This window comes from Heterocephalus glaber, unplaced genomic scaffold, assembly GCF_053883595.1.
Source record: "Heterocephalus glaber isolate CG9 unplaced genomic scaffold, H.glaber_assembly_v1.0 deba00001689, whole genome shotgun sequence".
Lineage (NCBI taxonomy): Eukaryota > Metazoa > Chordata > Mammalia > Rodentia > Bathyergidae > Heterocephalus > Heterocephalus glaber.
In genome coordinates, this window is record NW_028258414.1 from 5867148 (window position 1) to 5893958 (window position 26811).

At 47.0% G+C, this 26811-nt stretch overlaps 1 long non-coding RNA gene and 1 pseudogene across 1 annotated transcript in view; one reads left to right on the plus strand and one right to left on the minus strand.

Moving 5' to 3' along the window:
- The window catches only part of LOC110344162 (uncharacterized), a 135603-nt gene that overhangs the window by 56647 nt on the left and 52145 nt on the right, over nt 1-26811 (plus strand). The window contains exon 4 of the long non-coding RNA XR_015446513.1: nt 19814-20024. This is a non-coding gene — a long non-coding RNA (uncharacterized LOC110344162). The remainder of the gene's footprint in view (nt 1-19813; nt 20025-26811) is intronic.
- LOC147821831 (NAD-dependent protein deacetylase sirtuin-1-like) lies at nt 297-14061 on the minus strand (annotated as a pseudogene).

The following is a 26811-nucleotide window of genomic DNA, read 5'->3' on the forward strand; positions in this document are numbered from 1 at the left end:
CTGCATCATTCTTGGAGCAACATTCCATTAATGGACATTCTCAGTAGTATGTCTTGAAAGAACATGTACAAGACACTGATGGATACCATCGCTGCTGTGCATGATGAGAGGCACAAATCTTTCTCGCTGAGATCAGAAATATGGCAAAGATTTCTCTTCTCACAATTTTTCTTCAATATCACAGTAGAAGTTGTAGCTGTGCCTCAGAGCTGAGCCCAGCGGCTGCTGGACACCGAGACCTGAGCACCTGTGTGTGGTGGCAGGAGCGCCATGGACTCCCGCTGCAGCCTGTGTGTTCGTCGGTGGGCCGGTACCTTCCAGTGCATGGTTGGCATTCACTGCCCCCTCTCAGCCATGACTCCAGTCCCTGAAGGTCAAGAACAAAGAGCTGGAGGAGGGTGTAGAGTCCAGCGGCCTCAGTGGCAGTAAAGAAGTCACTGAGACAGAGGGTGCTGGACGAGCTCAAGCGCTACTACCACGGCTTCCATCTGTTGGAATTAGTGGTACTGGTCTCACTTTTAGGGAAGACCCAATAACAGGAGATCAACTTCATCTTTGTCATACTTCATGGCTCTATGAAACTGTTCTGGTAAATTTTCACCAAAAAAGACAATCTCTGACTTCATGATAGCAAGTGGTTCATCATCAGGTGGGCACCTGATTAAAAATATCTTCTCGTACAGCTTCACAGTCAACTTTATATTTACAAATCAAGCAAGATGCTGTTGCAAAGGAACCATGACATTGAATTATCCTTTGGATTCCTGCAACTTGTTCCAAGGTATCTATGTTCTGGGTATAGTTGCGAAGTAGTTTTCCTTCTTTATCTGATAAGGCTATGAACTGATGACAGACGGTTGGAACTGTCCAGGATATATTTCCAAAATTGTTTTCCTTCCACTTCACAGGCACATACTCGTATAGTATAGAGTTGCTCATGAATGCTGAGTTGCTAGATCTTGTGTGTGTGTTTTTTCCCCCAAATAATGCTTCAATGCTGTTTCTTTGCAAACTTGAAGAATGGTCTTGGATTTTTTCTGAAATATTCAATATCAAACATCGCTTGAGGATCTGGAAGATCTGGGAAGTCAACAGCAAGGCGAGCATAAATACCATCTCTTGACCTGAAGTCAGGTATTCCACATGAAACAGATACCCCAGGTCCAGTTAGAACTATTATTTTTTTTCACTCTTGCAGTAATTTCACAGCATCTTCAATTGTATTAATATCTTTTCTTTTTTTTCTTTTCGGTGGTTCTGAAAGGATATTAATGACAATCTGCCACAATGTCATGTCATCTAGTTCAGGTGGTGGAATTGTTTCTGGTAGTAAATCTTTAAGAATTGTTCGAGGATCTGTTCCAATCATGAGATGTTGTTGAACAAAAGTATATGGACCTCCTCTGCTCCCACTTGATGTGCAGCACTGGCCGAGGTAGACTCTTGTACAAACAAGATACCTTGTTTGTACGAGTAAACAGTCACCATCTGTGCAGCATAACCATAAGGCACAGATGTATTCATGCCAGTAAAAAATTAGCTTATTCAATCAGGAGCACATGGATGCATGAGCATATCAAATTATATCACAAAGCCCAGGCATATAAGCTTATCAGATACCCCAGGTGCAGCCCCCTCACCTGAGACCCACAAGAGAAGGAACACCCCAAGCTGGTGTGGCTGAAACCCTGACCTACCACCTGCTCACTTGTCACTTTGGTCATAGAGCAGAGCACTCTGGCAACTCCCCCTGCCCCCATTCCATCGCAGCAGCTTTTCTTGCTCCTGATGCATTGCACACAGAGGACACTGAAACTGTCAGCTACTCCTCTCTGATAGATAGCTCTGCAATGTACCAGCCATGTTTTTGCATTTGTATCTATCCGCTATCTGCTTTACTCATTCAGTATGGTGTTTTTAAATTTTTTTATATGGTACTGAGGATTGAACTGAGCTACATCTCCAGCCCTTTTTTATTTTGAGACAGGGTCTTGGTAAGTTGCTAAATTGCCCTGGCTGGATGCAAACTTGTGCTTCTCCTTTCTCACCCTCCCAGAGTACTGGGATTACAGGCATGTGCCACCATGACCAGCTAGTGTGCTGTACTAATCACTTTTCTGGCCACTGGGGGCAAAATACCCAACACTGACAGCTCTAAAGAGGAGAGGTGTATTTTGGCTCATAGTTTGTAGAAATTTCATTCCTCGCATGGTCAGCAGGCCCCAAGGTAGGGTAGTAGGGCACAGAGGCACAGCAGAGGAGAAGCTGGGAAGCAGAAAAGGGAGAGGCCTGGAGGGGCTAAACCTTCCCAGGCCATGCTCCCCCAGACCCACCTCTTCCAGCCATCAACTAACAGGAAGTCAGCTGTAAGCCTCATGATCTAGTCACCTTCCAAAGGCCCTGCCTATAAGCATGCCAGGCTCTTAGAGGACATCTAGATATAACCCATAACACATGGCCCCCTTAAACTTTGTGGCCATTTTGAACACTTTCTTAGCCTTCTGAAACCTACATATTGTGTGAAGTGAAACGTGTGACTTGAGTGTTACAGATATTAATAATTAAGAATGATATAGAATAAAAGAACTTGTGATTGCCTCCGTCTGACTCCAAATGAAATCAAGAATACTCAGTTAAATACTACAAAGCCACTGTGATAAAAACAGCACGGTACTGGCAAAGAAACAGACCTGAGGATCAGTGGAATAGATTAGAAGATGCAGAAACAACTCCAGACACGTTCAGCCACCTCATCTTTGACAAAGGAGCCAACCATCCTCGCTGGAGGAAAGATAGCCTCTTTAATAAATGGTGTTGGAAAAACTGGATTTCAACCTGCCAGAGATTAAAACTAGACTCATATCTTTCGCTATGCACTAAACTAAAATCGAAGTGGATCAAAGATCTAAATATTAAAATAGAAATGCTGAAGTTGCTGGAAGATAGGTAGAACTCTTGAAGACATTGGCATAGGAAAAGATTTTATGAACAAAACCTCAGTAGCATGGGAACTAGCACAAAGAATCAACAACTGGGATCTCATCTTATTAAAAGCTTCTCCACTTCAAGAGAAACCACCAACAGAGCTAAGATAACCTACAATGTCAGAAAAATTTTTTTACGTGCTGTTCCTCAGACAAAGGACTACTATCTAGAATATATAAAGAACTTAAAAAAAATCAAGCCCCCCAAATTTAAAGACCCAGTGCAAAAATGGGCATCTGAAATGAACAGACATTTCTGACGAAGGCTTAAAAGCAGCAAATAAACATATGAAAAAATGTTCAACATCACATTAACAACTCAAATGTTCATTTGAGAGATGCAGATGAAAACAGAGAGATTCCACCTCACCCCAGAAAGAATGGCTGCTATCAAGAAATCAACTGATGACAAATGCTAGCAGGATTGTGGGGAGAAAGGAACCTTTCTTCATTGTTGCTGGGAGTGCAGACTGGTGCAAACACTGTGAAAATCAATATGGTGATACCTCAAACAACTAGGATGAGAGGTCCCATTTAACCCAGCTATTCCTATGCTAGGTATCTTCCCAAAAGAATTAAAAGAATTATACTGCAGCTATACATGCACACCCATGTTTATAGCAGCACAGTTTCTAATAACTAAAACTTGGAAATGGCCCAATTGCCCATCAACTGGAGACTGGGTAAAGAAGATGTGGGTTTTGTTTTTTTTTTAATAAAATAGAGTACTACTCAGCCATAAAGAATGAGAAACGAGAGCCATTTGTAGCTAAATGGATGCACATTGAGGCCATACTCTTAAGTGAAATAAATAGGACACGTGTAAATACCAAATTGTTTCTCTGGTGTGAGAAACTGAAAGTGTAAATAAGAATCAAAATGCATAATAGATAATGTGAAACAGGAAGAAAAGATCTAAAGGGGAAGAGGAAGTGAGAGGAATAGGGGAAAGAAAAGAAGGGAAAAGAAAAAATATGAGAAAAGGAAAAATGGACACAAAGTCTTTGTAAATAGGGAGGGGTGGAGGAGTTGAAGGGAGGGCAGGGGAATGGGGAAAAAAATAAGAACCAAGATGTATCATGTAAAGGTACAAATTCCCAATGATGAATGTCATTATATTGTATACCTAAAAGGTACCAATAAACTTAATTAAAAAAAAAAGAATACTCAGGTAATTAAACCTGATGAAATTGTTGTAGCCTATGAATTTACTGTAATTCAATAAAATTTGCCATTGTGAAAAGACATAAATGTGTCCTGTCTATGTTAATGGCATAATACCCTGCATACTTTGTTATGCTACCTCCCTAGGAAGACGCCAAGAGGATATTACATTTAAATAGATTTCTATGAATCCTCAAACTCCAGACAGTAAGTGGCAGAGCCAGAACTTGGGTGAACGTGAATGTTCTTGAATGATGATCCTCTCACTGTCCTTCTCTGCCTCTCCCAATGGTTCCTAGAAGGGACATTGTCCTGATAAACTAGGTAGCAGTCTACTCATTCTATCTGACCACCAACCATCCCCTCTCCTCTTTCCAAAGAACTAGCTTTGGCCCATAACCTGGCATCCAGAATTTCTCCAGCATGCTCTGTGGCACTCATCCCAATTGTGTGGCCTCCGGAGCATCCTCTGGACCACCAGGCAGAATGGCTGGGCTTTGGCCTGGAGTCTGTCTGGCAGGGATACCATAAAGCAGCCATGGCCCTGCTGGAACCCTCTCTGCAGTAGCCGGTCAGGCAATACCCCTGGCTTCAAGGCAGCAGACAGAAGTATCTGTTGTGGCTGAGATTATGACCAAGTCTGAAAACTTGATGTTTTTCTTTCCTTTGAAGACTTTTGCAGGAGCCTAAGCACAGCCAACTAGGAGAAATGCCTGGTAGTTTGAAAAGCAGGTCCAGCTCTCTCCATTTCCCTCTTCCTGTGATGTGTGCTCTGTCAGGTGTGACTCACAGGTGGAGACTGACCCCTACCAGATGGTTAGCAGGGTTGACTTCTTGTGGAATAAATGCCATAGAGAAAACAGAACAGTCTGAACTAGAGAAGGCTATCAGGAAGTTACTTTGTATAAAAGACATTCGTTGCTTTGTTGTCCCTCTTCATTAACCTCCTTGAATAGAACTAACATAAGAGGCCATGATGAGTTGCCCTTCCCTCGGAAATTTTGAAATTGGAAGTTACTGTGTTCATCCCTCGCCAGCATTCAAAAGCCAACCTTTTACACCTGCAGACAGTCATAGAGATGCTGCTGTTGGGTGGAGGTGGAAAGAATACAAAAGAATTAGAAGACACTGTACAGCTCACCAGATAGGTATTGAGTACTTGCCTTGTGATGGGCACTATTCCAGGCACCAGGATTAGCACACCTATTCCTCTCCAGGGAAAGAGGGGAGAGAGAGAGGCATACCAACAAATGTTAGAGCACCTGTGCTAGTTTAGCATGCCAGTAATATGCTAACGTGAAGCAGGAGGAGGAAAGCCACCCTGGGAGAGCCGAGAGGTGTGAAGGCCCCACCTCCTGGAGATGTCTGGGCCAGGACTGAAGGCAGGAGCAGCCCAGACTCAGGCACTGATATGGAAAAGCCAAGGGTCGGCCGCATTCTTGGCCCATAGACGGGATTCCAAGGACCATGGTGTGGTCACTGCCCAGTGCTGGAGGAGAGCAGCAAGAACTGGGCGCTGGCCTGTCTTTGTGGGCCCCTTTCCCCTCCTCAGCCTCGCCCTGTCCCACTCTGGCCCCCGTGTCTGACCTCTGTGGTTCAAGTCACCTAGGTTCCAGAGCTGCCTTTCACCAAGGGTCAGCTCACAGGAGGTTCCAGCAGATCAGACAGGGACAAAGAGTGAGGCTGGGTGTTTAGTCTCAGTCCCCACCAGTTCCTCCCTGCACGGCCACAGTGCTGCTAGAGGCCATCTTCTCTGACACCTCTGCTCTGCCAGGTCCTGCTGCATGGCCACAGCTCTCTGCAATTCCCTCTGAGGCCTGTGTGGGAAGAGTTTCTCACTGCATCATGGGCAGCTTTAACCTCATCAACCCCCTGCAGATAGGCCCTCCATTCAACCCTCCAGAGCTGAAGTCCTCTTTAGCAGGCCTCGTGTCTCTTTCCAGGATCCTGGCTAATGCTAGTAGGGTTGAGTGAAAATGGAAAGAACAACCATGCTAAGGACTTGCTTTTGTTTTACAGTTGTAGTGATATACTACTTTTTTGAATCATTGCTTTTGTTGTTTGGTTGGTTTGGTTTGCTTCTGCAGTGCTGGGGGCTGAAGTCAGGTCCTTGTGCATGCTAAGTGAGTGCAGTACGACAGCCAGACTATCATGGGGACAGAGAACCAACAAACTCCTAGCCCTCTAACCTGTTACTCATTAAAAGCATGATTTGTGTTTTCTTCTGAGGTACTCAGAGACTTCAAAGCGGTTCTTGCTAAAAACCATGACTCTTCATGGGGCTGGGGATTTAGCTCAGTGTCACTACGCCTGCCTCACAAGCACAAGGTCCTGAGTTTGATCCCTAGAACTGGGGGAAAAAAATCCACTACTCTTCAAATGGCCCCACAGATACCCAAAAAATAACTGACAGTAGACAAAGTTTGACTTTCATTTTGTAAAACACTGGGTCAAATCCTTGTTAGCTCTGCATATAGCCTTATTAGTATTAGACATTTGGGGAATATACGTCTAAAAGTTGGCAAAACAAGGTTTATTAGCCCTAAATTTCCTAGCTCTCATCTCCCTTCAAGACTGAAACCAGATAAGAGCCAAGATGAGACCAAGATAAGAGATGTACAGGGACATTCAGCTACTCCCAGATGCCTCCACTGCCCTAAACCTAGAGTCATGTTGAATTCCAGCAGTTTCTCACGACTGAGACTGTACTGGGCAGAGACAGTCATCCCATGGGAACAAAATCGCCCCTTAAATCATGAAGATTCCTCTTCCAGAGCTACAAAACCAGGGCTGAGATAACAACCAGACCCTAGCACAACACAGCCCCCTAAAACTCTGTGGGTGGGCCAGTCTGATCCTCTGGCCATCCCTGCACCTCCCCAGTTCCTCAAACTGAAGCCCTTCTTCCTATATTTCTTTTGTTAGGGGCCAGCTTGATCTTTGTCAGAGCTGTGTGACTTCATTTTCTTTTACTTTTCAGTTAAAGCCTTTTCTTACAAATTTATGCTGAGTGCCTAAGTTTTAATTTCCATTATCACTGAGGCAAGGACCCAGGCTGGTCTGTGACCGTACTACTGAGCTTCATCTCCTCTTTTGTTTTAGTTTTGGGGTTTTTTTTGGTACCGGAGATCGAACTCAGGAGCTTGCACTTGCAAGGCAGGTGCAGTGCCACTGAGCTAAATCCCCAGCCCTCATCTCCTCTTTAAAGTTTTGAAGTGCTTGCTATGCCTTGACTTCAAAATGGAAAATAAGGGCCGGGGATTTAGCTCAGTGGTTCCGCCGCCTGCCTTGCAAGCGCAAGGTCCCGAGTTTGATCCCCGGTACCAAAAAAAGCAAAGGAAAATAAGTTGAGAAATATTCCCACTTTTTTCTAATCTCCAGAATAAGTAGAGAAATGTTTTGTGGTCCTTGGGATTGAACCTAGGGCCTCATGCATGTTAGGCAAATACTGTACCTCTGAGCTATATTCACAGCCAGACTTTTTCTAAACTCCTAAAAATCATAAACAGAAATAAGTCAGAAAGAAAAGACACATGTTCTGTAATTTCATCTGTGTGAAAATGTCCAGAAAAGGTCAATTTATAGAGACAGATAGGAGATGTCTTTTTGCCTGGGGCCAAGGTGTAAACAGGGAATAACCACACCTGTGCCCTGGTGCTTTTAGGACCAATGGACTGTGTATGCTTAACATGGGAAATCTTGGGATATGTAAAGTATTCTTCAGTCAAGCTGTTAAGATTATAAATCAAATATGTCAACAATATGGGAAGTTTAGAAAATAAAAAACATCACCCATAATTCCACCACTCTGGCACACATGTTGTCATTTTTTTCATATTCCACTCTAGATATCTATTATCTGCATTTGACAGTTATAAGATGCTAACCTTAGCTAACACGTGTTGTAAGCTTACTCTAGTCCAGTGCTGGGTTAAACACCTAACAGCATTACCTACAATTTAGTCATGAAAAATCTGAGCTTAGAGATTTGCTGACTTGCTATGTAAACTTCACTTTCTGCCTTACTGGAGTTTGATGCTTTGTCCACAACTCAGTTATGGAGGCATTAGGTACACCACACAACACATGGTCCTCCCACCCCTCATGAGCTGCAGGCAGGAGGCCCAGATCCAGCCCCATTCTGCAACGGTGGCCTCTTTGGGTTTGGGCAAATGAATGACTTGATGTCCTCACCTAGATTTTCTTCTTTACACACTGAAGAACTTGAAGGATTGGGCAGTTTTGTTTTGTTGGTACTGGTGATACCATCAGTTATATATGAGGGATCGATTTTAGGTTCTCGGGGATAGTGAGCATAGAATTGGAAGTGTATACCCAATGGTAAAACACAAAGCAGCTACATTTATGGAAGACAGTGGGAAGGTGTGTACAGGGCAGGTCTGTGCCAACAGAAGCAAAAAGATGGCTTGAACAGAAAAGTGGTGTCAGGACAGCAGGGAAATAGGAAGAACAAAGAGAAATCAGGCTTTCCGATTTCAATGAGGTGCCTCTCATTGGATCTCTGGGTAAGATTGACAGGAATGACAGGGTATTGAGTCATCTCAGGGGCATCTTAGTACAGAAACATTTAATTTAATGTCTGTTTTAATTTCACACAGGATGTGCAGTCCATATGTATGAACCTTTAATGAGGTTCTAGTGGGGAAAAGGTTACAGAGATGCACATGCTCAGGCCTGGAGCTTTGGAGATTTCCTGGGTCTTTGTTGTTTTTATTTCTGCCTCTCTTAGGACAATGGAAGGACTGGTCCTGGGGTGCTGCCCAAATCCAGGTGGATGGAGGGGAGGGGCCTCCCAGCCCCAGTCATGCTACCTGTACTACTGGGGGTTGAATCTGGGACTTTATATACACTAGTCAAGTGGTCTACCACTGAGCTACACTACCAGGCCTTTTTGTGTTTATTTTGAGACTGGGTCTTGCTAAGTTGTCCAGGCTGGCCTTGAACTTGTGATCCTCCTGCCTTGGCCTCCCAAGTGGCCGGGATTATTGGCACGTACCACATGCATAGCAGCAAAATTGTCTGGAAAGGCTCTTTGGGCCCTGAGACCTCTGAGCATCTCAGGGCTGAGTTTCTAGTGGAGAAGCACCCTGGCCCTAGCACAAGAGGAAGAGAGGAAGCCCCCTCGGTTCTTCAGAACATGTGTGCTCCCGTCCCTGTCTGTCTGAGGCTAAGTCAGGCAGAGGGAGGAGTCCTCACATTTCCCTGGCTGGCAGTTCTTTCCCTTCCCAGTATGCCCATTCCCAGCCCATGAGATACAGAGAGAGTTCCGTTTGTCCCCTGAATCGCTAGGCCAGAAAGCAAGGTAGGACCTTGCCTTGTGTCGGTTCTGGATGGCTGGAACCAGCTGGAAGCCCTGAGCCATCATCCATTGGGAGCTCAAGCTCCAGGCCCTGTCTGGAGAGGGCAGCCAGCCATGCAAGCTGGGCCAGGCCCAGCCCACCCCTACCACCTGTCCCTTCCCTGAGGATGCGCACTTCAGCAGCCCCTGGTCCCCACCATCACTGCCTCTCTGTAGCTCAGGGCTTTTTACGCGGGGGAGTTGCTCCCCGATGTCCCCTTTGACTTGTGGCAGAGTGAGTTCATGGTGCCCAGGACGTGGCTGCCTGGCCCAGTAGACACTGCAGCCCATCGGGGGAGTACCTGTCCTGTGGCTGGCACACAGTAGGGGCTCAGAAGCATTAGTTCCTTCCTGCTATTGCTCTGCCTCTCAGCTTCCTACCTTTAAACATCTCCCCTGCCTGCCCTCTCAGCTCCTCTTTGTCTCCATGTCCAACCCAGGCTCTCAGCCCCAGCCATCCCAGCCCTATGATCGAGCCCTTCTCTGGAGTCCATAGCACTTGTTCCCATCATCCCCGGTGTCTCCTGAAACCCCCAGCAGAGATGGTCCGCCATGGGCACTACCTTTCTCTGGGGAATCCCGCTGGTGTCCGTCCCCAGTGCCCAGAGGCTTGGGACTGGGAGGGAAGGGGAAAGCCTGCAGCAGGACCAGCATGGTGGGCACAGGTTCCTAGTTGGTGGGGACCCTCTGGGGAGGCCCCTGTGATAGCGCCAACATGGGACAAGCAGCAAATAGCGAGGCTCGTTCTTTCTAGAGCTTTTCATATTCTGGGCATTCTGAAGGCAGAAATCATTTCAGCTCAGCAGGAACTGAAACCGGAGAGCAAGTGAATCGCCCTGGTCTCATCTGAAATGGATAACAAGGCTGTGTTTGAGAGCCATCGCCAGCCATTTGCTGGGACACGGTCACAGCTGCAAGAAGTGATATGCCTTGTAAATAAAACACCCGCTGGCTGCTGCCCTTGGAATATTTATAAGGACCCAGACCTTGGTGGGATGATTTGTTTGCAAGGTGCACAGAAAGGGTGACTATGGGTTTTCTGTGGGAAGTGGGGGTAGGGAGGAAGGAAAGCTGCCGATTCTGTCAGGGAGGGGTGGTGCACAAAACTGCATTTCATTTCTAGCAATGGCCTGGCCTTGTGTGTGTCTGTGAGACCTCACTAAAGGACAGAGGCCAAGAGGGAAAGGCGCCTCCTTCCCGACCTCCAAGACTGGTCAAGGTACCCCAGGCGCGACACCTTGATGTCTGAGGGGCCCCCATGTCTGCTCCCAAGTTCTGTTCCAGTCTCCTTTCTACCACAGGCCCTAGGGTGCCTGGCCTGGCTCCCCTCCTGTGGTTGTCATGTCAGTGAAGCGCTTATGGTGAAAGGGGATCTGCGGTAGAGAAGAGATACAGCGGGGCCTGTGAAGTATCACTGTTCATCTCTCTTGGTGCTGAGCCAGTCGCTGCAAGTGGACCCCAAGTTCAGCGCACAGTGAAACTCTAGGCACTCTAGGCACGCAGTCTCCCGCCTCCATGGTTTCCACCACCGAGCTCGTGTCCTCTGTGATATTCAGAGAACCCAGGCCGGCCTCAGAGAACCTGAACCAGCAGTGCTGTGATATGCAGAAGGGGCACCGAGCAAGGCGCAGGGAGCAGGCCTGTGTGGCCCTGAACTTGACTGAGACCTCAGCAGCAGCAGTCGCTCAGTGCCAGCTTGTGTGTTCTGCCCCTGTCCCATGGCCACCATCACTGCAGGTGATAGAGATAAACCATGCAGAGGGGACTGTCCTGCCTCCCAGGAATCAGAGATGCCAAGAGCAGCAGGCTCAGGAGTCAGAGGGCAGCACGGGGAGAGGCAGGCACCACAGCAGCCTGGGGCAGGGCTGCAGTGGGACAGAGCATCCAAGCTGACTGCCACAGACGGGCCGGTGGAGGTGGCCTGTGAGCAAGGGGACGGCGGACCAAGCCCCAGCGTAGGGGCGTCGTGGTGTATGGAGACAGTGGGAGCCTCCTGGAGTGGCCGATGGTGGAAGATGAGTCTAAATCTGCAGGCAGGGACAAAACATAAAGGACCTGGGATCCCAGTCCAAGGAGTCTGAATCCTGTAGGTGGTCCTTTCAAAGTGTAGCCCGCAGTGTGTGACTCCTCTGCTCAGAAACTCTTCAGTGGCTCCCATTTCCCTTGCACGAAAAGCCGAAGTCCTTATAGGGGCCACGGACACAGCATGGCCTCGTCCCCTTCCAGCATCTCTCCATGCCTTGCACAGTCTTGCAAGCTTCTCTCTTCCTCAGACAGTCCAAGTGGCTCCCACCCCAGGACCTTTGCACTGTTTATTCCTCTGCCCTGCTCTTTTCTCAGATGTCTGCACTGCTCCCTTCATGATCCCTTCAAGTCTTGCTGAAATGTTACTTCCTGCCCATCCTTTTCAGAATCGCAGCCCCTCCTTCCTCACTCCTGAAGCCTCTTGCCCTGTCCTCCTTTTTTTCTTTCAGAGCACTCCATCACTTTTTAACATGCTGTATAACATTCTCATTTAACGTACACCCCCACCTAGAATATAAACTCTATCAGCACAGATGTTTTGCCTGCCTTCTTCACTGCTGCATCCCCAGCACCTAGAACAGTGCCGAGCACACCATAGGCTGCAATCAGTACTTTGTAGGAGGTGACCTGTATTTCCATCGTGACCCACAGCAAGAAGCACGCTCGAGGGCCGGGGATTTAGCTCAGTGGTTCCGCCCCCTGCCTCAAAAGCGCAAGGTGCCAAGTTTAATCCCTGGTACTAAAAAAAAAAAAAAAAAAAGAAGAAGAAGAAGAAGCACGCTTGAATAATTATGGCCTCAAACCTGAATACTCAACACGCGAGTAAACAAACATCTCACTGAAATCATTGTCCTGGGATGGTCATTGTCCCTTTCGCCTTTTGCGATGTTCTTCATCTGTTCAGTTCTGTGCTTCTATTTTTGAGTGTCCTCTGCGGCTACTTTTAAAAGTACAGAGTGGCTGCAGACAAGTAAACTGATTTTACAAACCGTCAATAGATCAAAGCTCGAGGGTCAGAGCCTATCGACAGGTATCCTGTTCCGGACTTAGTGACAGTGGTTGCAGTGTATCAAAAACTACTGTGCAGTGCACTTTATAATGATTAAACTGGTGAATCTTACTTATATGAATTTTATCTCAACAGAAAAAAGATTTTAGCTGGGGATTTAGCTCAGTGGTTCCGCTGCCTGTCTCACAAGTGCAAGGTCCCAAGTTTGATCCCTGGTACCAAAAAAAAAGAAAAAAAAAGAAAAAAGATTTTAGTGGTGTACAGAAATTAACTTAAAGCAGGGCATGGCATATGCTTGTAATTCCAGCTTCAAGAGACTGAGGCAGGAGGATCACTGTGAGTTCAAAGCCAGCTTTGGCTATAGTGAGTTCAAGGCCATCCTGGAATGCATAGCAAGATCCTGTCTCAAAAAACAGAAAGAAAGAAAGAAAAAATGAATTAATTTAAAAGAGGCCAATGTGGGAGTAGGAAGACCAAATGATAAAAATAATCCTGGCAATGGGTGATGGATGGGCAGAAGTCTGACTAGAATTGAGAAGAAAGACGCTTCCAGAACTATGTAGAAGTTTAAGTTGGAACATGAGTTATGGAGACTAAAGGGTGATTTCTCCAGACTTCTGGCTTGGGTGCCAGGGGATAGCAGTGCTTCCACTGGAAAAAAAGAACACAGCCAACATATATTAGAGGGCACCATTTTTATTTTAAAAGATAACCTGTAAGCCATATACTGTGGCTCATGCCAATAATCCCACCATTCTGGGAGGCTAAAGCAGGAGGATCTCAAGTTCAAGCCCAGCCTGAGACAGGGTCTCAAAAAATTAAGAGGGGGAGGGTTTTGCTGAGAAAAGTGCAAAGGCCCTGGGTTCAATTCCCAGTACCACAAAAATAAGTAAGGTAAGACACAGTACGATAACCAATGCGTGTGACATTGGCAAGCGTGAAGAAGAGCCATGCAGCCATACAGCCTCCTGCAAGGAGAAGGAGAGGCCACCGGCATCCCCCAGGGTGAGCAGCGAGGAGAACCCAGAAGTGGCATGGAGGGAGTCGGTGAGAGATAGGATGCTCAGGTGTTGCTGAATCCAGGAGAGCAGTGACTTGCAAGAAGCAGAGACATCCAGAAACCCTGGGCTGAAAAGGGTCTGAGGAGGCCGCAGAGGTGTCGGGGTCTACCTGGCCGCATCTCAGATGAGTGGGCTTCAGGCTCAGCCCCCTCCAGCTGCTCACAGCCTCCAGGCCAGGAAACTCCAGTGCCACCTCCCCTGTCTTCCTCCGATTCCTCCCCTCTCTCCTAAAGGGGAGGAGATTAGAGGTGGCACCGCCTTCACAGAGCTTTGCCCAGCTGCCTGGTTTCCTCCTGCAGGCACCCACCTGAGGGCCTCGTCTGCAGAGCCAGACCCTTTGTCCTTGGCGGTCTTCCCTCTGTCCAGCATTTCACAGCCGACCACCACCTCCCCAAGGAGCCCCGTCCACAGCTTCTCTTTCCTTTCTGCAGCCCAGAATGCTCTGCGAGGCTCTGCCATTCTGCGCCTCTTGGCATCTCTTACTGTGTGTAGGTGACTCCCATGCTTAAGCACCGAACAGACTGTTTGCTTTTAAAGTCTGTCTTGTTAGTTCATTTTATCAGCTGAAACTCTCAAAACTTCAGCATCTTGCTGTAGCGTAGAAAAAGCTACCTCTTCCTCTGGGCCAACACACACCCTTGCCAGGGAGCTATGCTCACACTGCCTCAGCTCATTAGCACCCCCTAATCGGTGCTCTTGTGCAGTGTCCAACTTGAACAACCATATGCCACAACCCTGGATACAAAGATGAATACAGCAGTTTGCAACACCCAGAAGCCCATAAACTGGTTGGCAAACACACACGCATAGCCAGCCAACTAGCAAAAGCACCCTGTGGGAAATGCTACAGCAGAAGTACCAGTGGTGGACCTGTGGGCAGGAGCGTCACCCTCGCAGGGAATTCTGGGGAGGCTTCCCGAGGAGGTGGAATCAGAGCTGAGCCTTGGCATGCTGGCATGTGGAAGAGCAGAAAAAGGGGCACAAGGTGTCTCCTGGGACAGGGGACTAGATTCTTGAGGCGAGAGTGGGGGAAGTCCAGGAGATGGAAAGGAGCCTGGGGAAGATGTAAGGGTAAGAAGAGGGTCCAGTTGTGGGGAGCTTGGCGTGACCTTTGGAGGACAGACTTGGAAGGAGGCAGAGATGCGGGGGAGAGCATGGTTCCCTCTCCAACCAGGCCAGGGGGAGCTTTCTCAGAAGTGGCGTTGTCTTACAAGAGGGGCTCACACTGTGGCTTCCATGGATGCCCCTGGCTCGGGTGACTGCAGGGGTTCACCATGAAGCGGGATGGCTGAGCGTGGGGTGCAGATGAATCTCATCAGCAGAGTGGCAGGGCTGGAGTAGCCCCATAACTATATTGCGCCTGTTAGCGTGGGGCTCCACAGCTCTGGACATGTACATCCTGCCTCGGGGCCACGCCTTTCAAAACCCTAGGATGGAGCCCAGAACCCACGGTGTCCCCTGCCCCAAATTATCCTGGCTGATGCCACGAACAGGGTCCTACATCTCCGCTGGCCGGGATAGCTCGGTCCTCCCATTCTCTGCTCCACAGAGCCAAGTGCTGAGGGACAGTCTCATGGCCCCTTCTTCCTGGGCGGAGAAAGAGCCTCTCCCTTGGCTTCGCCTGCACCCTGGCTGCTCAGAATGGAGCTGGACAGTGGAATCATTGATGGAGAAGCAACAAGACTTGCTGGGAGATGGAGCGTGGGGACTGAGGGGAGGAGTCAGAATGCCTTTGCAAGGTTTGGCTTAGGTACTGGAGGCCAGAAGGATAGAGGTCCATACACCTCAGGTGAGGAGGACTGGGCCGGGGACAGACCCAGGGAAGCCACGGCATTGAGGACTTTGCGATGTGCGAACTCTGACACAGCTATTGGACACGCCCAGACTTGCTAAACTGCACCTGACCTCCCACATACACTGTGTTTCCCCCACACTGGAATTCTGCACATGCTCTTTCCTGTCTCTGGAATTCCTTCTCCTCCTCTCTGTCAACCACTCCCAGCTCTGACCTCAGAGAACAGATCAGGAAGAGAAGAGCCAAGGAGAATAAGGAACATTTGTCTAGCTGCCCCCTGCCCCAGGATACAGCCCCCACTTCCACTCCCTAGGGGGTAGACAGGCCTTGGGGGCTGGAGGAAGGGCCAGTGGGGCCCCTTCTGGACCAAGGTGGATGTAGGGATGGGTATCGAAGGATGGATGGCAGGACAGATGAAAGGAAGGAGGGAGAGAGGGAGGGAGAGAGGGTGGGAGGGGGGATGTGAGGGAGGGAGGTAGATGGTCATTCAAAGGCAGTTTCTGCAGCCAGCTGTTGTTTGCACGTTACTGCTCAGTGACACCCAGTTCTCCCGATGTGGCTGCTGCCTCTCCACCCTCTCTGGGCTCTGGTCACTGACCGTGGCCTAAGACAGTGCCCCTGTCAGTTGTGTTTTTGTCCTGGCCCAGGTCCCAGTCCCTGATTGTCCTCCTGTCCGCCAGCCCTTTCCAGTGCCGTATAGGATTGAAAGTGACACTCCTGCACCAGTACTGAGAGGTAGAAGCCCAACAGCCCTGCCACCGTCCCCTTCCTCATCAGGAAGAAAGCTGCTGACTTCATCCAGCCCCTCAGAAATCCTCTCTAGCCACCATCAGATAATATCCTGGGCATCAGTCCAGCCCAGGGTCCATTCAAACTTCGGGGCTGCAGTTCAGCACGTAGTTCACTGGGCTTCTGCTCCCAGCTGCTGTACCAGAGGCATTGAATGTCGCCTCATGCATTAACCATGCACAGGAGAGGACTGCAGGAGCTTTATTCCCCACCCACCCACCTGTGGCCCCATCTCGCCACCATAACAGGCCATCTGGATTGACACCTTGATTGATTACTAGGGTTCCGTTGCTGGGGGAGCAGCCACAAGTGTTCCACCCGTCATCATCTACCAGGCCTGCAGCTTGTCACACTGGCTTGTTGTGGGGAGGGTTGACACCTTGTTTTATGGGCAGATGTCTCCTGCTGGGATGGCATCTGCCTACTCAAAGACCCAGTCCAAATCCAACAGATGGAGCTTTGGCAAAAAGAGTCAGAATTCAGCAGTTTCAAGAAAATTGCCCGAGAAGATCTCCCCTGGGCTGTTTCCAAGGGTGGAAATGCACACATCAGCCAGGGTGCCATGAAACTCAGCTGTGGAAGGAAGTGCTGGTGGTGGCAGAGGGCTGGCACCATGGTGAGGAGACCAGAACCTCAGGTGATAAAGCTTCCTCTTTCCAAGGCCAGCAGTCGGAGAAGTGACACCCCACTGCGCTCACAGCCTTCAGAGAGAGAGAATCGTTCTCAATTCGGAATTTTGGTTCAAGGGCTGAAGACGGTAGCCTTGTTTACAGAGAGGAGTAAGAGGAGGAGGCACCCATTTTTGAGTTCCTGTTTTTTCATGTCCATTACCCATCACACACTTTACCTCATGGACTCTTTGCCAGGGCATTACCAGGCAGGCATTTCTGCAGTCGCTTGTCAGCTGAGGGCATAAGCTCAGAGCAGTGATGTAGCTTTCATATGGCAAACCCAAGTTGTCAAATTGTGAAATCTGTCCCAAATTTACTGGTTTACAGGTTTTCACCAGCCCATTTCAGGAATATGAGAAACTCAAGCCTCTCTTGAAAGGATCTTAACTTATATTTAAACAAAATTAGAACAAGAAACTTGAGAACAAGTATCATTAGATAAATTAGCTTGAGTAATCTATTTAATTAAGGGCCCAATAGGGCATCTATCTAGAGATCCAGAGGGGAACAATGACTGTGCTTAAATATACACTATGTTGAATCAACTGATACCAGTGGGTGATTTCACCTTAAATCCAGAAATACCTAAGAGATCTCTGGTCAGCCCCTTCACTGCAGACGAGCAAAACCAAATCCCACAGGGACAGTCATAATGGTCAGGGAGAGAACTAGGTAAGCTTTTTACTAGACAGGTGGTTTGTGTTCTGGTGGCCTACAAGGTCCTTCTCTGGCATTTGGTCATTATTTAGCTAAATGTGTGTATTTAAGAAAGAAAGGATTGGGTGGATTCTGCCCTTGCGGGGTTTCCGGGCCCCATTCCTAGTCCATATTCATCCATCACAGAAGTGGTACACAGGTAATTGAATATGTATAATGTCACATTTGGGGAATTAAATGACCATGTGACCCATTATTTTCATTAAAATATTTTTGAGTATTTATTCTCAGTTTAAGTCATATTAATTTGACACTTGCTACCCAGCAGCACTATGAAATAAATGGTGTAATTTCCAGTGCTCTAAAAAACTGGGTTTAGCAAACACAAATAACGTGCCCCAAATCACACTCCCAGAACCACCACCTGACCCCCTATTGGCTGATGGTGCGTTAGAGAAGTACATTTTAGGACCTCATGAGCCAGGTGACTTGTCCAAGGTGGGCTGTAACCTCAGGGCCTCCCTGAATCTGTCATCAGGATGACCACACCACAACACTGAAGCCCCCTGAGGCTCCATGGGGAATGTGAGACCATGTGGAATCGGATGTGAGCACTGCAGATGCACATACCCCAGGACTCCTGAGAACGTATGTAAAGAAACATACAAAGAGGCCCCTCCCAGCACTGTTTGTAACTGCCCAAAGTTGAAAGCAACCTATATATCCATCAGCAGGAGGATGAATGAATAGATCATGATTCATTCATGCAATGGAATATTATACACCAGATAAAAATAAACGAACAAGATCTAACAAGTATCAGTGAGTACAAAAATTGTTGAATGTGCAGAATCACATAGATAAATGTCACTCACACAATGGTCTAAATTGTTTGTTTGATGGATCCACACATAGCAGTAAAGTATTAAGTGTAGAAAATTTTACACACCAACTTTTTTTTAGTACTTGGGATTTCACTCAAGCCTTCTGTACTGAGCTACATCCCAGCCATTTATTTTTTATTTTGAGACAGGGTCTTGGTAAGTCACTAAGTTGCCCAAACTGGGTTCAAACTTTCCATCTAATACTCCTGCTTCAGCCTCCCAGAGTGCTGGGAGATGCTGGGTCCCAGCACTATGGCACCACATCCAACTCACACCAAGTTTTAGAATAAAACTTGCTCTGGGGAGGAGGGAGGAGGATAAAATTGGAGACGTATTCAAAAGACACTGTAATTATGTCTATAATTTTTTATACCTAAAACTAATGTGGTAAATGTTAGCATTTGTTAAATCTACTGGTGAGTGGCTGAGTATTAATTTTATACTTTTTGTATATTTAAAGTAGTTCACAATTAAAGAAAACTATGGAACGGCAAACAAATGTGAAACATCATTACTCTATTCATTGCTGCTGCTGCTGCCATCCTGGACCCTGGCAACAGTACTTATCTTCAGGTGGGACCCTCAGCTGGACAGGAGCTGCCTGATTTGCACTCAGGGTGGTCACAAGCATTAAACAGGGAGTGTCTGCAGAGGCCTTGGACGGTGACTGCTTCCTTCCTCTCTCCCTACATTGCTGACTAATCTCAAGGGAGATTTCAGGAACTGTGCATGAAAGAAACGGTCCCAGTACCCAAATAAGTGAAATGGTACAGTTAGATAAATGAGGTGACGCGCGCATGAGCCCTGGGGGTGGTGTTCAATAGCAGCGACCCCGGGAGCTGAGCCTGGGTCTGCATAAAAAAGCAAACTGGAAATACAGGAAAAGCCGGTCTCTCTTGCTTGTTCACTCGCTCTTGCTGTCAGTCTCTTTCTCTCGCTGGTACAGTATTCGGGCTTGAACCCAGGGCCTCTGCACTGAGTGGCATGCCTCTAACCCCTGCACTCTGGGAGGCTGAGGCAGGAGGATCACAGGTTTGGGCCTCAGAAACTTAGCAATACCCTTCTCAAAATAAAAAAGAAAGGGTTAGGAATGCAGCACAAGGCCATTCTTAATGTTATCTCAGATTGACTTGCTTGCATTTTTCTGCATCTTCCAAACTTGCTACAACAAAGACGCATTAATATAAAGCAATAAAGTAAACAATTGATATCCCAGCTCAGAATCTTAGCAACACCTTTATGTATTTAAGAGCTATTTAGTGAGTGCCTGTTACTACCATTTACACTGCCATGTGATTCTAATCAATGTCAATACAGTACTTAATGACAGAGCACAAATCTGAAATTGTGTTTTGCAGCAAAGAAAAACTACAGCCTGCTCAGTATGGTATTAAGTTTAAATCTCTTTTTTTCAGGTCTTTGAAAATCATTCATATACATAGCAAATGCCCTGTAACTGGAGCAGCCCATTCATCAATCCTTGGCTAAGTGATGTGAAATCCTGTGTTCTCAGCCTGTCTCGGCAAAAGGGCAAACAGAACTCAGACCCCTGACTGGTCTTCATTTGCAAGGACCGTACACCCAGTCATACACCATACACCATGAGCAGCTCTCATTCCAATCCAGGTAATTGAGATTAATGGCTTGTTTAATAGGGATTAATAACTTGCCAGAAATCTCATGGGTTTGAGAATGAAGTTGAAGTAGCTGGCAGTGCACTAGGCCAGCCAAGCCCTGGCCTCTGTTCACTTCCGGAGCGGGGGGCTGTGAGGGGAATCTAGCCTCCAGGAAGAGGTAGGGTTTGGGGGTTGGGGAGGTAAGGTAGAGCTGCCAGATTAGTTGGCTTTCAATGCTTCTCTGTAGCCTTCAAGCCGGGGTGCAGGGCCCAAGACTGCCCCCCAGGGCCCAGACTCTGGGTAGCCCTGAGTGTCTCCCACTTCTGGAAGTCTCTAGGTTTCTTGGTTCTTGACCCAGGCTGTCGTGTGGAGGAAGCAGTGAGCTGCTGCTGGACACTTCAAGAATGGCATTGGTAATGTGGCCTGGACACAGTGACTATCCAGATGCCGGCAGTTTGGACTTTGATATGAACACAATTATAAAGAATTGTTTTTTTAAAAAAGCCTATGATTTGGGCTGAAATCCTGCCAAGATAGTCCAGTCCCAGGGCTGGGTTTTTCTAAAAAAGAAAACCTTGGGAAGTCAAAATCCTATACCAGCTGGCAAGGCCCTGTGGTCCCGACTCCTCCCAAGGACCAGGCACATCCTCTGGGCTGCTCACACTGTCCACACCCCTCCACCCGCCAGAGCCTTTCCCACGCAGTGCTAATTCTGTCTGGACGTCACCCCGCCCAGCGCCCACCCTCGCCCTGGCCAGCCCTGGCCTTTTTGTTTTCTTTCTTTTTTAAATTGTAACACTGGGAATTGAACCCAGAGCCTCAGACATGCTAGGCAGGTACTTTATCACTGAGTTATACTCCAGCCTTTTAAAAATTTTTATTCTGAGAGACGGTCTTACCAAGCTGCCCAGGCTGGTCAGCTTGCAATCTTCCTGGCTCAGCCTCCCAGGGTGCTGGGATTACAGGCGTGTGCACCACACCCAGCTAAACCTGCTGATTTATTTTAGTGGGCCATTTTGTGCTACATAAATGGTGTGGTCACACAGTCCCAGACAAGACTTGGGACTGGGAAACATCCACCACAGGAGAATGAGGTTTTTGTGAGTGCTATATAATTTGGAGGTTTCTTTAAAGAAAAAAAATAATAATAATTCTATAAATCTTACAGAAAAACATGACATAGAAGCATCTTATCTAGGCTACTCTCAAAAGTAAGGGGTCCTGCAGCATAAGCTTCATGACTCCATCCCACCAGAGTGAGGGCAGGGCTCTGGAGACTGGGTGAGGCAGAGGGGCCTTCTTCTCTAGAGAACCCTCGCCCCTGCCCTTCCCTGTCCTAAGCACAGCCCTGTTATGGGACGTTAGAGGTGCAGGGACAAACCTCATAGAGTCATGGGCCCCTGCATGGCCCTCCAAACCCCATCTCCCCACAGTCCCTGCTGCCTTGTCTGTTAGGGGGAGATAAAGATTTTGGCACAGGCCCTGGGCACAGCTCAGTGCTACGCTAAATAAATCCCCAGAGCAATCTTCCTCTCTCTGCCCAGCTCTCTCCTCCCCACCCTCTGCCCTGTGCATTCTAGCTACCTTGGTCTCAGTTAACCCTTAGCTGTGTTTTCTCAGTTCAGGGAAGCCAGTGACCCTGTTTGGGTTCCCCTCCCTGTGCTGTGGCCTGGACACTCTCCAGACTGGAAGCTGGGACACCTTGGGCCCTTTCTCTCAGGCATCTCTGTCCTGAGCTGCTTGGTGTCCAGTGTCTGAAGACCACTGGTTCCTTTGTTTGGTCTGGTTTTTGTTTCTTTGTGTGGATTTTGTGGGGAGGGGCAGTTACTAATTCAGTGCCTATTGCTCCGTTTTGGCCAGTAGGACTCCACCCGTCTTCAGGAACTTGTCAGCCAAATGTAAGACTTAAGAACCAGAGGTTGCATGTCAGTCATTTGAATAAAAATGGTGTTGCACAAAACAGCAGCTAGTTTAGCTGGTAACTTAATCACAAGAGTGTTTTTTCCTCAAGATGATTGACTGTTGTGGCCCAGTTTGCAGCAGGAGTTCTTTATGTACATGTCCTCTTTCATCACACAGAGTAGTGAAAGACTCTCATTTGGGGGCCGAGATTTCATACAGCTAATAATTTCACTGTTTGTGCAAGGATGATCTTAACTGAAATGGCCTTTTCCCCGTCTTTCCTGTGAGCACATAGCAGCACAGCAAGATCAAGTCCACTAGGACAGTTTGTGCCTCCAGCCTCGATTTCTGTGAAGCTGTTGGCAGGCTGATACCCTTCCTTGCTTTTGAACCAACAGTGCACAGTTTGCTATGAAAATAGTTTTGACCTCTCATTTCCCCCCAAAAAGAGTCTCAGGGATAGCTGGGGTCTGGGAAAGGAAGGCGGCCAGTGCTGAGGAGAACCATCCTGGGTACCCCCACCACACTGCCTTATGGGCTTCAGACCCCAGAGAAGCAGCCTGCTGGAAGTGTGTCACAGCTTTCTTGGTCCGTGTCTCCTTTTTGAAAGTGGGTTTTCGCATTACTGGCTCCCCCACCCCACATATACTGGGTGGGGTTTGTCTTGTCCTTGTTCTGCTTCCTCTTCTGGAGGCAGGACTTGAGGGTCCCGTGTCAACTGCTCCCAGAATCCCTGCAGAGGAATCTCTGGCTGCTGCTCATGACTTCAGCTCATTCCTGCTGAGCAGACTGACTGAGACAGCAGCGATGGCCAGCCCTTCTCGGTTTCTTGTTCTGTGCTAAGGACCTGCACCCATCGGCCCGTGTGCTCTGTACCAGCCTTGAGGGGAGCAGCCTGGTCCTGTCTCAACTCAATCTCTTCCCAGGCAGGACCCAGCCTTGCCAAAATGCTTTTGTGTGTGTGTGTGTGTGTGTGTGTTTACTTTAGGGTTCTTTCTTTTTTTACTTTTATGTGTTTTTTTAATTACAAAGTAATTCATCCTAGGAAGTAATAAATTATCTATTTTCTTTCCTGCATTTAAATTTCCTGAGTTTGAAAGTGATAAAAAAATTTTTTTTAATTTCCCAGAGCTGATAGTTGTTTTCCTGTTCTTTTGAAGATAAGATACGTAATCCAACATAAGGAGTTTATTTACAGATGACAGATACCCCACCACCACCACCACCAGTGTCCTCTCAGACCATCCTAAGTGTAAGAATGGAGATTAAGTCAGAGCTGGCATGCCTCTGCGAAGCCGTCCCTGAGGTCTGGCCAGCACTTCCTCCTGTGAGCTTCTCCCGCCTACACTAGTCCAAGCACCTGCTGTCCCCAAACAAGCCTTCTGCTTCTGAAAACAAGGACCTTCTCCCAGGCTCTGTGCCAATGCAGCCCTGGAGTGTATTGTCCTGTACCTGGCAGGGGCTCAGTAAATGTCTGAGGAGCTGCTGGATTGATGATGTAGCAGATGCCAGTTCACCTGTTTTCCTGAGTCTCCTGAACAGTTAAAATCTTTGTGTGTGGCCAGCAGACAGTGATTTTGTCCAAATGTTGGGTCCAGGGTCTTAAAGGCAGCATGGCACTGACAGATGTCTTGTCTCTAATGAACACATGAGCTCATTTTACAGAACAGCTGAAGCCCTGAGCTGGCTTTCTGTGAGGTGTTCCTTTGCCCTGAAAGAGGACCTGCGTACTCCTTCCCTCTCCACCTCCCTCCTTCCCTCCAGAAATACCCGAGAAGAGGCCCGAGGCAGAAGGCAGAGACACAGAGGATGCACTGTGGTGTCACGATGTGCGACCTGATTGGAGTCTAGAAATGCACCGTGGACGCAGGTCATTGGCATCTTGGTGGTCAGTGGTCTGCCACTGTCCTCCAGGGTGGGCTCGGAGATAGAATTTGCCTTAGCGAAGCCCGGGGCAGAAGGGCCACCCAGGCCAGCCCACTGCGAACTTGCAGAACAAAAAGGTTTCTTCTCATTTCCTTTTTTCAGAAATTATCCTTCCACAAAGAAAAATAGTTTCCAATTTTTCCTAATTATATAAATAATAAATACTCAACTTTTAAAAAATTCAGATAACATAAAAAGTTCAAGAAAATAAAAATCATCTCCTGAGGTCCCACCCCACTGAGTTGTCACCATTAATAATTTAGTGACCATCATCATTGCATACATCATCATAAACATCTGCAGACACACACACACACACACACACACACTAAAGGAATGTCATTTGTGTTGCTTAATCATGGACATGTGAATAGTGAATAGACTGGTTTGGTCTGGTCTGGTTTGATCTGGTCTGTAGAGGTCTAGACTGATCTAGACTGCTCTGCCGTGTTCTGGTCTGGTTGGTTGGCCTTAACCTCCATTCCACTTCCTTGATGTGTATCCTCTAACACCTTTTTTCATGCTCAGCCAAACAAAGGGTATTGCATATGTCACACAAATAGACCTTGGCCGTACACATTTCTCTGCACCCTGTCTTTCTTATTTCACTGACTCCAGGCATCCCTCTAAGTCAGCCAGTGTAGATGTGACACACTCTCTTTAATGGCTGCCCGATATTCCATGCGTCCACCCTGCTTGTTCACTTATTTGCCCACTAAGAAGCTGTGGCCTTGCTCGCCATGTTTAGCCACCACGCACATGTTTCAGCCAATGCCAGGCTGCTGCATTAGCCTCTGAGAACAGCATTCGCGTAACTGTGCTCCCTGAAGCCCAGGCTGCTATCAGCACCCTTAGATGGCCAGGCCTTATATGCTGAGATTTCATGTCTACAAGAGTGAGGTTGCTCGGTCAGGGATTAGGTGCACTCTTAACTTGTAACAGGTATTTCACATTGCATTCTTCTCCTCAAAAAAAAGAAAAAAAAATTGAGGGGCACAGATTTAGCTCAGTGGTTCTGCTGCCTGCTTTGCAAGCACAAGGTCCCAAGTTCAATCCCCGATACCAAAAAAAAAAACATTTTAAGTTGACTATTTAAATTTCCCTGCATAAGCTCTCAACCATTTCCCAGTTCCCTCCATCTACAGTATCTCATTATTTATTTTTCATTTTCTACATTAATACTGAGTCTTTTGTATGTTTATTGATTGTTTAGATTCTTTCTTCTATTTTTCTACTTGGATTTGTTCTTATTTTTCCACTGAAATGCTTATTTTCAGAATTTCATTACAGGTTTAATCTTTCATCTATCATACGTGATGCAACCTCTTCAAATTTAACATCTGTCTTTTATCTCATTTACAGTATTTTTTCATACATTTGTTTCTAATTTAATGTAGCCATGCATGTCTGTCATTTCATTTATAGCTTTGGGTTTATTGTCTTAGTTTAAAAGTTACTGCCATTCCCTAGAGTATGCATACATAAGCTTTCCTAGATTTTCATGTTTTATTTTTTACGTTTAGGTCTTTAACTGATCCAGAATTTATTTTTAAATGCAGTGAGTAAGGGGGTCAGCTTCATCTCCTCCAGACAGATAGAGAGTATGCATTTTCAACGGAAATGAAATATCCCCCTTGTCGGACATCCCAGTCACATAGACTGTGTGCTTTTCTGGGGTATTCCCTTTTGTCCCAATGTTCTGTTCCCCTAATCCTGTCCTAGTACTATGCTAACCCTGGTGCTGAGGCTCTGTGGGGCGTTTTCATGTCATGCAAAGCTCTCTAGTCTTGTCTTTCAGAAGACTTAGGAGCCATTGAGATTCTAACTTGACTTGTATTACATTTTATTGTATTAAACTTTCTAGCCAACAGTATGGGATATCTTTCCATTTGTTCAGCTCTTATTTAAGACTTTTAATGAGGTATTAAGTTTCTTTCATATAATTCTTACAGCTTTGATGTTACTAGAAGTCAGTGATTTGTCCCATTTCTGGCTGAGGCTACTCTTCTTACTAGTATAAGGGGTTATACTCTGGCAGCGGGTTCTTTGACCTGATGCCTGACCACCTGCATGGACTCTTCACTTTGCCTCTTTAAATCCTACAGCCTTTTCAGCTTTTCTATGACCTATATATAATTGTGTGAAGTGTGATTTGGGTGTTAATAGCTATTTAGCAATTAAGATTAGAATGAAACAAAGCACTTGGAATTGCCATGGTCAGGACTCCAAGTGAAATCTAGAGTGCTCAGTGAAGTAAAAGTGATGAAACTGATGGAGCTTGTGCCTACTGATAATCAACAAATCCTGACATTGTGGAAAGACACAGACATGGCAGCCTATATTAATGACATAGTTCACTCGTGACACCAACCCATTGTTGTTCCTCTTTACCATCTATTCATTTAACAAGTAGACATTAAGCACCTACTATGTGGCAGATACTTCCTCTAACAGTTACCTGCAGAGAGTTGGAGATGGGGCCAAGAGGTCTAAGTTGTGCTACCCGGGGCAGGGGCCACAGCCCTTCTTACCTGTGCTGTAGCCCAGCCTGTTAAGAGTCAGGATTTGAAGGTGGAGGGAGGAAGAAAGATTGATCTAAGGACTTCAAATGCCTAATCTCTTCTTCGTTTACTGTAACTATGGTTCCCAGGTTCTTTCTGTCACCCCTTCAGTCCCTTTGGCCCTCAGACATCAGGCCCTTGCCCTTCAGAACTGGGTTCATCTGGTCCTCTACAGCATGGCCTCTCTTACACACTTTGATTTCTTAGCACATTGGAATTAAGGTTCTCATTATACAGAATGTATCTTATCTGCTATACTGGACTGTCAGCAGTGCGGGCTCAGGATATGTGTCTGGATCATCTTTGTATCCTCAACAGTGCTTGGCATAGTCTCCTGTAGTGTATATTGCTTAATCCCTGTTGAACAGTTGAATGAATGAATGCATGAATGAATGACTATTCAGTAAT